This window comes from Balaenoptera acutorostrata, chromosome 4 (genome assembly GCF_949987535.1).
Source record: "Balaenoptera acutorostrata chromosome 4, mBalAcu1.1, whole genome shotgun sequence".
Taxonomy (NCBI): Eukaryota; Metazoa; Chordata; class Mammalia; order Artiodactyla; family Balaenopteridae; genus Balaenoptera; species Balaenoptera acutorostrata.
Genome location: NC_080067.1, coordinates 65985983 through 65999163, shown reverse-complemented (window position 1 = coordinate 65999163; position 13181 = coordinate 65985983). Strand labels below are relative to the sequence as shown.

General features: G+C 38.1%; 1 non-coding gene across 1 annotated transcript; it reads right to left on the bottom strand.

The window, feature by feature from the left end:
* Nucleotides 1-10630: 10630 nt before the first annotated feature.
* Nucleotides 10631-10736, bottom strand: LOC114235669 (U6 spliceosomal RNA). Its single transcript, XR_003621793.1, has one exon. It is a non-coding gene; the product is annotated as a U6 spliceosomal RNA (small nuclear RNA).
* Between the last annotated feature and the right edge of the window lie 2445 nt (nt 10737-13181).

Sequence of the window (13181 nt, the reverse complement as noted above, 5' to 3'; positions counted from 1 at the left end):
TATTTCACCCAAGCATGGGACTGTCCATAAGAGGAGCCTTCCCTCAACTGTTTTAGGGGAAGAACATAGTGTTTAGAAAGTACATTTGGAAATGTACATTGGAAAGTACAAAGCAGTATTTCTTAACACGTAGACTTTGGACTACCTCCTTCAGAATCATCTTTTAAATTGCAAATTCCTGGGCCCACTCCAGGCCTAAGGAACCAACGTCTCTGAAGGTGCTGTCTAGGACCTTTCTAACAAGTATCGCAATGAAGTTTGAGAGCTGTTAACACAACAAAATAAGACAGATTATACAAAAGAATCTGTCTGGTTAATTTACAGGCATACTGTATATGTATGTGAGCATGTAGATCTGTTTTCTCAATCTTTCCAAAGTCCAGAGACTGGAGTTGTAATTCATCATAATCAATAGGATTTGCTCATGACCCTCTGCTCAGTAAATAAGGCAGGAAAGACTGCAAAGTTTTGAAGACACATTATTTTCTTTCATATACATTTTTGTTCTACAATAAAGAATCTGTACAGTTGGCTTCCTGACAAAAGAGAGAAGACTGTGATCCTGAAGAGCAAATGGTTGGGTGCTGCATCATTCGGAAGTGGATATGTTCTTTTCCTAATCAACTCGGGCTTAATAATCAGGGCTACCACAGTATCTGTGATAGATGGTGATACAAATTAACATATATACCAACTACACCTTTTGACTTTAATTTTCCTTCTAACACACAGACAATAAGTATTTGTTTTCTCCTTATATAAAATTTCTTTATTTTTGCTCTGGGGTGAAAAACAATCTCTGAATACCCCAAGTATTTAGGGGAAAAAAAACAAGAAGCAATTTAGGAAAGATTAAAAGCAATTGTTCTGTTACCCTTGGCAACAGAATCTAGATGCAGCCAATCAGCAAAGTTGATATATTGTTTTGACACACGTGCACATATTTCTAACATAAATAGCAACAGAGACCTAATAACAGTGGGTTTTAAAGCTGGAAACTGATGTCATTTCAAATGTGTCAATCAAAGAGAACCTATGAAAGTGTTTTTTTCTATCAAGCTGACATTAAATATATGCTGTAATGGCTTCTTAAGTGATGGTAGACTTCTGTCAGGCCATACAGGAGATGCTCAATCTATAATTACACTCTTGCTTCTTGGAATCTGTCCTTTAACACATCTCAAAAAAAACTTTAATAGGAAAAAAAATCTGAGTCCTACAGTAGAATTCATCTGTTCACATCACCAAAAAAGTATGCTTATAAGAATGAGCAAAATTAGATTAGAATTAGCTTGTTTATCCCTAAAATAGATACATTTCTTTAGTTCCTCTGTCTATTGAATTTATGATCAACTTGTGCCAGTATATTCTATTTAAATTTTTTTAAGTGTTTCAAAAATTAGCATTTTGATAGAACAATAGGAGAGAACAATAGTATTAGGCTGCCCAGAGGAGAATAAAAATGATGGTTGGGAGTCCAGGACTGATGACCTTTACTGCCCAATATGAAAATAGATGGCTAGTGGGTCAGAGTTCATCCTTCGCTGGATAGTATTAGTAGCAGTATTAGTAAAAAATAAAATAAAAACAAAATTAAAACAGGTACCATTTATCGAGTGCTTATATGGGATGTGTACTATGCCAAACTGTTTTGTAGACAGTATCTCATGGAATCCTCACAATAATTATAGGAGGTAGGAATTAGTATCTCGTTGTACAGATGAGGAAAACTGTGTTAGTTAGCCTAGCTTCTGTCATATAGCTGATAAAGAAGTGACAGAACTGGGGTTTGAATCCAGGTCTGTCTTGCTCCAAAGCTGCTGCTCTAATACACAGTTCATGTCATCATGTTATCACCTCCTCCATGTCAGGAACCTCAGGATGCCAGTTACACACTTACAAACTGAACATGATCTCTGCTTTGTCCCTCAACAGATAGTTGACCCTAGTCAAATTATGTAACTTCTTTGAGCCTCCTTTTCCTGATGCGTACAGAGAGTCCAACTTCTCCCTCCCAAAGCTACTGTGGGAATCATTGAGATAATGTTTGATAAAGCTCTTGTGCTTGACAAGGGCTCTCAATAAAAATGAGCTTCCTCTCCTTTCTTTCTTTCTATCCAAAGTACCGATAGTACAATGCACAGTAGATGCCCTTTTAATTTTTGAATAAATAACCAAAAAAAGTAACTTTCAAAGTGTAAATTATTAAAATTTTGAATATCTAGCTACTCATCTTAATAAAGATACAACTACAGGCCCAGGTTCAACCCTTGATACACAACAAAATCACTGGGGGAACTTTTAAAACTACTAAATTCTGGGCGCCAGGAGATTTTGATTCACTTGATCCAGGGAAAGGACGAGGTACATATTTAAATAGATATATATTTACATATTTATATATTTTTTAAAGATGAAAGTCACATAAAATAAAATGAGATATTTTAAAGGGAACAATTCCGTGGTATTTAGTATATTCACAATGTTGTGCAACCGCCACCGCTATCTAGATCCACAGCGTTTTTCCATCCCAAAAGAAACCTCTCCATAGCCCCTGGCAACCATCGGTATATATTCTGTTACTGTGGAAGTACCTATTCTGGATATTTTGTATAAGTGGAATCATGCAATATGTGGCCTTTTGTGTCTGACTTCTTTTGCTTAGCATAATGTTTTTAAGGTTCATCTATGTTGTATCATGTAGTAGTCATTAATTCCTTTTTAGAGCTAAATAATATTCCATTGTATGGATACACCATAATTTGTTTATCCATTCGTCTGTTAATGGACATTTGGACTGTTTCTACCTTTTGGGTGTTGTGAAGAGTGCGTCAATGAAGATGTATGTACATACGTTTGTTTGAGTACCCATTTTTAATTCTTTTGCACGCATACCTAGGAGTGGAATTGCTGGATCATATGATAATTCTATGCATAACTTTTTGAGGAACCTGCAAACTGTTTTCCACAGTGTTGAGCCATTTTGCACTCCCACCAGCAATGTACAAGTGTTTCAATTTCTCCACATCCTTACCAACACTTGCTATTTACTTTCATTTATGTATTTATTTTTGATTGTTGAGATCCTAGTGTGTATGTAGTTGTATGATGATGACACTTCATTGTGGTTTTGATCTGCATTTCCCTAATGATTAATGAACATATTTTCGTGCACTTCTGGAATATCTTTTCTGCAGAAACGTCTGTTCAAGTGTTTTGTCAGGCACCTATATTCTTTTAAGATTCCTCTTCCCCCCTGAAGGTGATTCTAACGTGCAGAGGTTGAGAAGAATCAGTGACATAAGGGAAAGTGAGAAGTAAATAACAAAGAGATGTAGTCACATTGTTTTTATCATTTGCACATGGATAAGGAAGCATTGTGCACAATGCTACCAACTAAATAGTCTTTCACAAACTCCTACTATACTTGAAGACTTCAGAGTACAAAATTGTACAGATGTGATCAGTATATGTTTCATGACTTCAAGATGGTATTAAAGTGCAATTTTAAAAGGCCTAATCTCATGTTTAATATTTAAAAAAAAAATCTTACACGTATTGAACACCTGTTTCAGGGAGGCCAAAAGGTTTAACTCTCTTGTTACATTTTATAATTAGGGTGCAGATTTCTTTCACTTTTAAGAAATTATGATAATAAAAGGAAAATAATTGGCCTGAGTGCCATAGTTGGCTCTTGAATTAAGAAGAAAAATACAAGTTACTTGTATCCCTGGCCACCACTGTCCTCTCTCTCATTCTCTCCCTCTCTCTCTGTCTCTCTATCCCTCCTCACACCCTCCTTTCTCTTTCCCTATTTCTCCTGTAAACCATAATATGTGGAAAATAATATAGAGGTTTATCTGATTCTTATGCTCTACCAAGATGTCCTGTGGTCATTGTTGTCAGCTTATTTTAGTGTTTAATTTTTGGAATGCCTGTCCTGAAATTTCCACATCAGAGAAATAAAAAAGAAAGAAACCCACCAAACAGGTAGCCGATATCTAGGTATCTACTCTTCATTTTCCAACGTGGAAAAGTAGTACTTATAATGTAGGGAATGACATTTTCTTGAATGAAAACAGTTTCATTAGAATTTCAACCTTAACTGTCAATATCTTTGTTGTCAGGAAGTGCTGTAGGTTGGGTTCTCCTGTAGGCCGATCCTAAGTAACACATGGGAAAAGAAAGGGTAGAAGCTGGAGTGGGCAAGGGGACACATCAGACTGTACCATAAGCCTAACAAAGTCCCTGCCAACCCAACGGGGAGCTCTGGAGCAAAGATTGCCCTTTGGAGTCCTATGTTGACCTTGTCCCACTGGACCAAGCCCTTGTGTCACTGACTTGTTCATTTGTTGCCCAAGGGACCCCAGAATGAAGTGTGACCTTGGCTCCAACACTGAGGCTGGTCCCGAAGGAACCTACATCTGGAAGCTGTCAGTTCCCTACTCTGCTTGCAGCTGGGTAGCAACTACTTTCTTGAAGGGGGTTCTAATTGGTGCATCTTTGTGTTTACCACAGAAAGTTATCTGCTCACTTATATCTCACATGAGTAATTACAGTTAAGAAGAAAAAAAATGCATGTTAGCTATTTTCTTACCTCTGATCTAATGTTTTCTTTACAGAACTGGTAGATTTTTATTTACCAAATATGCTAAAAGTTTCTCAAAACAACAGAACCTCCATCCCTATGGAATCTAGTTCAGTATTTAATGCACATCTTTTGGACTCTTCCTTTTCGGAGCTAATTCCAATACCAAACTACTGTTAGAAGGCAATGTCATCTAACAGATCGGGAAAGAAAAAGCTTAGCACAGTACCAGGCCCATAGTAGGTGATCAGTAAAAGTTTGTTAAATGAATGGATGAATTCAATTACATAGTGAATTATAGCAAGACTTTCTTCAATGTCACTTCAGAGCTAAGGTGTAAAGAGAGATAGCAGAATTATTAATACCAGGATGCCAGAACCAAGTCCAGTTTTAAACTTTGTTTTGAGCCTTTTGCTCTATTTCAAATATTTGAACCATGACCAAAAAAACCCCCAAATTTGAAATGTGTTTTCTAGGAGAATTTCCCACTTAATTGTAAAATCCCTCTGTATTTTAAGGAAAATTCAACCCACATGTTCTACTTTTTTAATTTATTTTTGGCTGCATTGGGTCTTCGTTGCTTTGCTCGGGCTTTCTCTAGTTGTGGCGAGCGGGGGCTACTCTTCGTTGCAGTGCACGGGCTTCTCATTGTGGTGGCTTCTTTTGTGGAGCACGGGCTCTAGGTGCACGGGCTTCAGTAGTTGTGGCTCACGGGCTCTAGAGCGCAGGCTCAGTAGTTGTGGTGCACGGGCTTAGTTGCTCCGCAGCATGTGGAATCTTCCCGGACTAGGGCTTGAACCCTTGTCCCCTGCATTGGCAGGTGGATTCTTAACCACTGCGCCACTAGGGAAGTCCCCACATGTTCTCTTATTTAATTTACACTTAGCCATAAGACAGTTGTTTTGTAAGAGTCTGTTGTGCTTTTGATATTTTTCATCCATATTTTCTTAGAAGTAGGAAGTCTTGGTTAAGGCAAAACTAAAGAAACTCCCCGGCCTGATAATCTGGGCTAGGAATAGGGTGCACGATCTTGGGCATCCTGGTTGGGGCTCTAAAGTGGGCAAGATGATTTATCCCTTCTCCTGCCTCCATTCTCTGCCCCCAAGGGCTGTGGGCTCTCTCGTAGATTGTACAGAAACTGTGTAAGGCCGTGGCAACTCCTTCCTCACTCTGTTTAGTGGGACAAATCCTGTGGCAGTCACAGTAGCTGCCTGTGACCTGATGTTCTGTTTTGTGGGAGAAGTAGAAGGAGGCTGAGGTCCCTTGACAATCAGTGGTGGTGTAAAAATTCCAGCGGCCCAAAGAATGGCCCTCCCTATTCTTGAGGAACTTGAAAAGAAAGAAAGAAAAGTGAAATGTTGGTCCCTAGGCTACTGCTTTGCCAAGGAGCCTCTTCTGAGGTGTAGCCACTTCTTTCAAGGATGTCCTGGGGCAGGAGGAAAGTCAGGGATGGGCTTCACTCAAAATTCAGGTTTAGTTAAATACGTGGGAAGGAGGGGTCCAGATCTTTCTAAAAGGATACCTGAACAGCACTACAGATCCTAACCTGGTCATGGTGAGTTTTCTTCACTCACATAAAAGGGATTTGGACAAACAATATTATTAAAAATTTTTCACAGTGGAAGTTAACATAAAAGTGAGCACTTGGCTGGGCCTTGTCTTAAACATTCCCATGAATGCAGTGGCTTCCAAACACTCAGCTAAACCAAATCTGTGACACAGGACTGTGGTTCCTCGCCCCTCTTAAGGAGATTGTGCTCCGTTATGCTCCTTCACTTGTATTTTGAAGAAGTTTTGAACAACCTCTTTACTCGGCTTGGGGTACTGCCTGATACCCCTTCTCTCTTCAGTGAGTGACACTTCTGTCAGCTGACACAGTTTTGTAATGAGCTGGAGTGGTGAGGTTACTGCAATGAAATTATGGGGATGCAGCAACGGTTTCCACTGGAAATGACCCTGCCTGCCTGTTCATGTGTCCTCTGGTACCTACTACGTGATCCCAAAAGCTGAGGCTGGGGAATGCTCAGTGGTGTGAAGAGAGCTGCTTGCCTGCAACAATTGCAAAGCTAAAGCCATGAAAATAATTTGGGGGTTCAGTGCAATGTCGCTTACTTTGCTTTGAGAATTAAATACTAGAAAGATGGGTTATCACTTGTAGTGTTATTTCTTTTAATTTTTTCTATTAGATTTTCTGTTTTCAAATTATGGAGGGAGGGTTAGGCAGGTAAATCCCTCTTCCCACCTTGATGAATTTTCTTCTGCCTCTCAGGCACAGAGCCAGCAATGATGTGGCCAGAGGTAGAAATAATCATCCTCCATCCCACCACCCAGATGGAGATGTACACTGAGGCTGTGTGCAGCAGGGATGGAGAGAGCTTCAAATTCAATTCACTATGGTACCATTTGAAAAGTTGATGAGAGAGAGAGAAAGAGAACATTGTATGCATAAATAGTGGAGTTAGCCCTGGGAGTCAGACCACAGTCTTGCCGTCTCCTGCTTTATTTATTTATTTATTTTCAAATCTTAAGAGTTTTCTGTTTCTTTAAATTAATTTTTACTGGGGTATAGTTGCTTTACAATGTTGTGTTAGTTTCTACTGTACAGCAAAATGAATCAGCCATACATATACATATATCCCATTGATACTGTGTATAAAATAGATAACTAATGAGAACATACTGTATAGCACAGGGAACTTTTCTTAATGCACTGTGGTGACCTGAATGGGAAGGAAGTCCAAAAGGGAGGGGATATATGTATATGGCTTCTCCTGCTTTAGGTGCTCCCTTTCACAGTGAAGTGAATGAGCACAATGGAACATATTAGAGAGAGAGGCAGAGCTACAGAATTAGACACTCATGCTCTTTTAATCATTAATAGGCATTCCATGGGTTGCTCAGCCTTCTAGGAAGTAACTGGAAATACCAAATGAGAGTCTGGTTGGATGGCATTGAAGCCTTTTTGAAAATTTGATAAAAATCTGTAGAAACAACTGAGATAACCTTGTAAAACCAGTTGGAAATACATATGTACAGGAAACACGAATGTCCTTCATATATATTTTTAGAATGAATAAATCGATCTGAGTTCCTGTTTAACGTTATTTAAAAAGGCTAAAACCTGGGTCAAGAATAAATTCTCCTTTATTTTATTCAACAGATGCTTATATAATTGGGGGGGGGGGAAATGTCAAATTTATAAGTCAAATTACTTTGAGTTCCTCAAGTGTTACTAGTGAGCAGAATAAATACAGAAGAGTTTAAGCTGAATATGTCACTGTGCTGATGTGATAACCATAAGGGTGGGATGGGTGAGAGACCACTATCAAAAAACTGGCGTTCCCCATCTCCACCTCAGAATCATGGGTGCCCTGGAATGTGCACAAGCATCAAGTATTGTCTGCATAGTGAATAATAAAAGAATGACTACCATTTGGGGGGATACGTTTTAGTATTAAAAAGTGTTTGCATATTGGAAACACTGGAAATCACAGGTACTTTTTCAAACACCTGCTTCCTTGATTATAATCATTAGGGCCAGTGGGCCACCTGAAATAAACCACAATGGGTACCTTCTACAGATTACCAATTTAAAAGTGTCCCCCTAGTTATTGGTGACATGACTCCCAAATATATTTTATCAAAACATCCTTTGTGTTGACCTTACAACAAATATGCTTCACACCGTGAACATTTGTATTGCACATTAAATCTTTTTCAACTTAATTAGTAATTGAGATAAATAATCAAAATACAAGTTCTAATTCCAGAAGACAACAGAAATTTGTTAACTCTTTTAAAAGAGGTTCTGTAGTTTCACAAAAACTTATTGACTTGTTGAGATTAGACATTAATCTATGGTTTTATCCATGGATGCTCTTTTGGACAGCACATTTCTTTCTTGAAAGTTATCCATATATGGCATCCTATGATGTGTCAATATATTATATTATATTATATCATATTGTTTCTACTAAATCTTCCATAAAGAAAAAGGGTAGGGTAAAGAGAGTTACATGATTGTTTTTGAATTCTGGCCTTATCTGTAAATAGTTTCCTTTGTCTCTTGGAATCATGTGCTCTTTCTAATCTGTGTGCCCTTCCTCTTGCATTTCCCACCCAGGACAATTTTTTCTCTTTCCCTCACATTTTAATATCATCTCTTCTTTTTTTTTTTTTTTTAACATTTTTATTGGAGTATAATTGATTTACAATGGCGTGTTAGTTTCTGCTTTATAACAAAGTGAATCAGCTATACATATACATATATCCCCATATCTCCTACCTCTTGCGTCTCCCTCCCACCCTCCCTATCCCACCCCTCTAGGTGGACACAAAGCACCAAGCTGATCTCCCTGTGCCATGCGGCTGCTTCCCACTAGCTATCTATTTTACATTTGGTAGTGTATATATGTCCATACCACTCTCTCACTTCGTCCCAGCTTACACTTGCCACTCCCCATGTCCTCAAGTCCATTCTCTACGTCTGTGTCTTTATTCTTGTCCTACCCCTAGGTTCTTCAGAACCTTTTTTTTTTTTTTTTTTTTTAGATTCCATATATATGTGTTAGCATATGGTATCTGTTTTTCTCTTCCTGACTTACTTCACTCTGTATGACAGACTCTAGGTCCATCCACCTCACTACAAATAACTCAATTTCGTTTCTTTTTATGGCTGAGTAATATTCCATTGTATATATGTGCCACATCTTCTTTATCCATTCATCTGTCGATGGACACTTAGGCTGCTTCCATGTCCTGGCTATTGTAAATAGAGCTGCAATGAACATAGTGGTAAATGACTCTTTTTGAATTATGGTTTTCTCAGGGTATATGCCCAGTAGTGGGATTGCTGGGTCATATGATAGTTCTATTTTTAATTTTTTAAAGAACCTCCATACTGTTCTCCAGAGTGGCTGTATCAGTTTACATTCCCACCAACAGTGCAAGAGGGTTCCCTTTTCTCCACACCCTCTCCAGCATTTACTGTTTCTAGATTTTTTGATGATGGCCATTCTGACTGGTGTGAGGTGATACCTATTGTAGTTTTGATTTGCATTTCTCCAATGATTAGTGATGTTGAGCATCCTTTCATGTGTTTGTTGGCAATCTGTATATCTTCTTTGGAGTAATGTCTATTTAGGTCTTCTGCCCATTTTTGAATTGGGTTGTTTGTTTTTTTGATATTGAGCTGCATGCACTGCTTGTAAATTTTGGAGATTAATCCTTTGTCAGTTGCTTCATTTGCAAATATTTTCTCCCATTCTGATGGTTGTCTTTTCATCTTGTTTATGTTTTCCTTTGCTGTGCAAAAGCTTTTAAGTTTCATTAGGTTCTATGTGTTTATTTTTGTTTTTATTTCCATTTCTCTAGGAGGTGGGTCAGAAGGGATCTTGCTGTGATTTATGTCATAGAGTGTTCTGTCTATGTTTTCCTCTAAGAATTTGATAGTGTCTGACCTTACATTTAGGTCTTTAATCGAGTTTGAGTTTATTTTTGTGTATGGTGTTAGGGAGTGTTCTAATTTCATTCTTTTACATGTAGCTGTCCAGTTTTCCCAGCACCACTTATTGAAGAGGCTGTCTTTTCTCCATTGTATATTTTTGCCTCCTTTATCAAAGATAAGGTGACCATATGTGCGTGGGTTTATCTCTGGGCTCTCTATCCTGTTCTGTTGATCTATATTTCTGTTTTTGTGCCAGTATCATACTGTCTTGATGACTGTAGCTTTGTAGTATAGTCTGAAGTCCAGGAGCCTGATTCCTTCAGCTCTGTTTTTCTTTCTCAAGATTGCTTTGGCTATTCGGGGTCTTTTCAGTTTCCATACAAATTGTGAAAAATTTTGTTCTAGTTCTGTGAAAAATGCCATTGGTAGTTTGATAGGGATTGCTTTGAATCTGTAGATTGCTTTGGGTAGTATAGTCATTTTCACAATGTTGAGTCTTCCAATCCAAGAACATGGTGTATCTCTCCATCTGTTTGTATCATCTTAATTGCTTTCATCAGTGTCTTATAGTTTTCTGCATACAGGTCTTTTTTCTCAAAAATATGGAACGCTTCACGAATTTGCGTGTCATTCTTGCGCGGGGCCATGCTAATCTTCTCTGTATCGTTCCAATTTTAGTATATGTGCTGCCGAAGTGAGCACTCATCTCTTCTTTAAAACAAGCTCAAGGCTTACTAAACCCCTTGGCTTTCCCTGAGTAATCTTAGGAGGCCATTATCACTCCCAGTTTAACTCCGATTCCTGTAAACATGCTCATGTAGATGTTTTCTTTTAGTTTCAGGTGTGTTGGTTTTATCTTCCAGGAGAGTAGAACCAAAACAGTGAAGCATGGAGTGAATAATGGAGATACACTTAACCAAAAGTATGTGGACGTTATTCCTGACAACCATGAAGGCAGGGATCTTTGTTTTATTCACCGATGATCCAGAGTTCCTGGAACATAGTAGGTGCTCACTAAATATTGGTTGAATAAATGAATGGTTGTCGTCAATTGTAATTGTTTTCAGAACTAATCCTACAGCAGAACTTCTTTGGGACTGTAAGAATCACGTGTAACCTCTTGACCCTTCATTTCCCCATTTGTGAAATAGTGATTATGATCAAGAAAGCAGAAATTATTTGTTCTTTGTTCAAAACTTTAATGATAAAATCCTCCAAACTAGTGTTCTATGTGCAGAATTCCCCATTCTAAAATCAAAATGCTTCTGGGACAAAGAGTAGCTACTTTGGTTTTAGACCAGCCTTAAAATGATCAGCAGCCACCAGCACTGCTATCCATTTTCAGTCACAGTTTTGAAATGAAATCATTGACTGGCATCACCAAGCCCTTTATTATCTGAACAACTATTGAATTAAAGTTGTTTTTTACTTTAGTATAGTGCTTTTGAAAGGAATACAAGGAAAGATTAGTCCTTAGGGTTAAAGGAAACTGCAAAATTATTGCCTAAAAAATATCTTTTTCCATTAAGAGATGCAGGGGCCTTGAAAGTTGGGAGATGGTATTTCCTTAGCACACAATTCCTTTAGAAATATTTGGATCAGAAATGGCTATGCATTCACACCTGTAAAATTCCTCCTTCCTTCAATCCCCATAACTAATTTCTCAACTTATAATAGTGTTTGAATCAACTGAAATAAACCACAAGGCAATTGCTTGTCAGGAGTTGCTATACCATCGGAGGAGAAAAGTCTTAAATTAGCCAGGTGACAGGAGAGAACGGGGAGCTGCACACTGTAGACCTGGTTGCCTGTAATCTATAAAACATGTCAGTTATTTAGGGCATTCTCAGCAGAGACAAGAGAGGGGCAAAGGGGGAAGTATTCAGGTTGCATTTCTGGGTGGAGTCCCTTCTACCCTAAACCCAGCACTCTGAGAACTGAAACTTGGCCCCCTCTGCAAGATTAGGCTTCCCAAATTAGCTGTCTTTGGTGACAGCAAAAATACCTGCCTGTCCACTTAAGCAAGACTCTCCACCTGAGTGGGAAACCAAAAGCATGGCTCAAGCCCAGAACAGGTGTTTAATGGGGAAGCCAAAAGGCAGCAGGCTTCCACATGCAGAACCTTTGAGAACATTGCTGTAGGGATTTGGCTGCATGATAAGCTTTTCTTACTGTTAAGCAAAATTAAAGGCAGATTCTAAAATACTGGCACAGAAGCTAACGGGGGCTTATTTGCTGGCCCACTTGAAAATCCTAAGTTTTGTTATATTTTTAGAAAGAAGGCATCTTTTACTGCCAACAAAACCTGTGGTGAGAAATGATGTTTAAGTTTAAGTTTGTCAATATGTTTCTGATGTATTGCTGTTATTCTTACCTTCTTTGAAAAATATGTTTAATATAAACTCTATTAGTGTTGTTCCAAATAATATGTGGAATGCTGGAGACAACTTCTCGCTAATGGTCTTATTTTATTCACAAAGTGCCTGGAAAGTAGGGTGAGGATCATGATGATCATCTATTTTATAGAGGAGGAAGTTGAGGCAATAGAGAGACTTGATCTTATGTTTCTTTTGCTAAAAGCCTTTGTTCTGAGAAAACAAATATCATCCCCTTCAAAAAGTTTATTTTTTATCAAGAGACAAATTATAAAACCACAGGAAGGAAGCTGTAATTTTTTTCCCGCTTCAGTCTAAATTGGATCTCCATAATGTTTGTCCTCACTACCCTCTGTTTTTTTCCTTTATCTCGTAGTCTAATGTAGACATACCTATTTATTGGTGTGATTTGCTTAGTTCCTTCAGATTGTCAACTCCATGGGACCAAGCACCATATTTTTACTGTATACCAAGTGCCCAGCATCCCTGCTTGGCACATAAGAGGTGCTCAATAAATTTCTCTTCAAGGAACAAATGCTTAATGAGTAAACGTAAGCAATATGTTTATTTTTTGAAAGCATCGAAAAGCAAGACTATGGAGAAGTTGGGGGTGAATTAATCCAGATGGAAAAGAAATAAAACTTCTCCAATTTGCTTGAGACAATTATAGTTGTATGAACAAATAATATTAATCAGATCTTTTTATTTTCTTTTTTGACTTTTCCAGTATCTAAGAAAAGAAACAAGACCTAAGAGCAGGGAACATATATAG